Genomic DNA, 2,315 nt, shown 5'->3' with positions numbered 1-2,315 from the left:
GCGTGGCCCCGACGGGGGCTGCCGCCCGCTGCTCCCGGCCGCCCCATCCGGCCCCGCTCCCCACAGAGCACCTGGCCGGGGGGCGTGCATCCTGCTAGAAACAGTGAGGAAGCTCAGACAGAAGCTAAGCACGTTCTGTCTATTTTGGTTACCTGGAAGCCACGCATGGGTAGTTCTGGAAAGAAGGGGAGCTGGCCCCCCTCCCTCCACGGAAAACCAGAGCTCAGCACAGTCCCGGCTGTCCTGCCTGCGTGACCTCCGGTCCTGCTCCGGATTCCTGATGACAAAACACATTCACTGCCCTTGACTGAGTGGAGAGACTGCAGCCCCGGGCGGGCCACAGCTCATGGGGGGGCGCGGGGGCTCCCGCCTCCCCCCTGCTTTCTGGGCGACTCCATCAGGCCGCCGCCGGCCACTCAGCCCTGTCCCGTGCGGCCAGGGCCTCTGGCCACCACCTGGGCCTCTACACTCGCTGGTGCCCCTGGGCTGGGCCTTGGGCTGCTGCTGGCAGACGGCCACGCTGGAGGGCGGGACGTGGGCGTCTGGCCGTGGCCACCGCCGGTGGGACCCCTCTGTCCGGACGTCAGGCGGCTCCCTTCTCGGCCGCGGGCTCCGGTCCGCCAGCCCTGGGAGCTGGCCTCAGGCCAGGTCTCCCGTCTGTGCGTTTGTAGAACTGTCTCCGAGATGAAAGGGCCTGAGTTAGCGCCTCTGGGGAGCGAGGGTGTCCTTGCTGGCGGGGAGCGAGCTCGCCCAGGTGGGACCGCGGCCCTGGGATGCCCGGACACTCATCCGTCACGTCAGGGCCGGCCAAGGTGCCTCCCGCAGGCTCATCCGCGTGACAGGCTTGACCTGAGTGTCCTTCCCGACTCCCCTAGTCCAGGTCCTCACAGCAGGGCGGCGGCGCCCCGACGCGTGACCCTGACCCTGGGGTGAGGACCAAGGACTACTCAGCCTCCTGGCTCCAGGGCACGTTTGTCCTGGGTGGGGGCGCTCCTGGGGGGATGCTGTCCTGTGGGGGGCGCCGTCCTGGGGGGGGCGCCACCCTGGGGGGGACGCCATCCTGGGGCGGGGGCAGCCCAGCTCTTTCTGCGCCAGAGAGGCGAGGCTCTGGCCAGTGCTGGTTTGGGGCACTTCATGGAGGGCCGACCCGGACCTGCTGGCTCTGCCCCCAGGCTCACACACTGGGCAGAGAGGGCCCCTGGGTCTGGGGTGACCTGGCGACTCTGACCACTCGCCGGGTGGTGCCCACGTGGGGCCTGTCACTACCGGCTCTCGGGATGCCCAGCATGGGGTGACCCGAGGGGACGTGCCAGGCGGGTGTCAGGGCACAGCGGGTGATGGCTGAGGGCAGGTGCGGGGGACGGATGGCCGGCGAGGCCAGCCGGGTGGCCGCCGGGCGTTCTCAGCAGAGCCGGGGCGGGTTCCAGCCGCTAAAGTGCCGGCGGACTTGCCTTCGGCATCCACCTGGGCTGGAGGGCAGCGGCCGAGTGGCCGCGCTTGACCGGCCGCTTACGAAGCGCCTTCTGGAGCGGGGCGGCCGGGCCACAGTCGCGGCCAGTCTGCGAGGCCCCCGCAGCGCCCAGGCGGGCGCCAGGCGGTCACTGGGCCACCACTGCTCGGAAATGGGGTGGGGACGCCCAGGAGCGCCCGCGAAGATGCCGCTGACGAGGTGCGCACCGCTCGAGCACCAAGAACAGGGGGAAAAGCAGCCGCCGCCTGCGGCCTGGCCGTCGGGGGCCGCGCCTCGGCCGCCTTTCCAAGTCTGTCAGCGACAGCTTGCAGCGACGAGCCGGTGGGCCTGCCCGCACCAACGAGCCTCGAGTCTGCGCTCTGGCGGCCTCCGCGGGGCCCGCGGAGCCGGCGGTCCCGGCAGCGGGCTCTCGGGGGCGGGGCTGTCCCCGTGGCAACGGGGGCGGGGCCTTCCCCTGCCGCAGGCCGGGCGCGCGGCCCGAACGCGCTGAGGAAGTGCGGCCCGTCCGCCGCGCCGTAGACCGCGGTGCTTGCTGGGCCGTGGCAATATGGCGTCCTCCTTGGTGTGCTGATGAGAGGAGTTTCACTGTAGCTTCCAACCAGAGGGCAAACTCGCTGCACCCAATAAGCCTGCGTGGCTCGTCCCCTCCGCGGCCCCGTGTCGCCCGTTCCTCAGGACCCGTTCTCAGGCAGCAGAGAGCCTCGGGATCGGAGGCCAGGCCCGGCTAGGCCGCGCGGATCGGGCTGGGCGCCGGCTGCGGCGAGCACGATGGGCCGGTCCTGGCTCTGGCTGCAGCAGCTCCGGCGAGTGCGGGGTCCCCAGGGCTGAGAGTGGCTGGCGGAGA

Source organism: Condylura cristata, unplaced genomic scaffold, assembly GCF_000260355.1.
Source record: "Condylura cristata isolate star-nosed mole 26May11 unplaced genomic scaffold, ConCri1.0 scaffold00060, whole genome shotgun sequence".
NCBI classification, from domain to species: Eukaryota; Metazoa; Chordata; class Mammalia; order Eulipotyphla; family Talpidae; genus Condylura; species Condylura cristata.
This window is presented reverse-complemented; position numbering follows the sequence as displayed.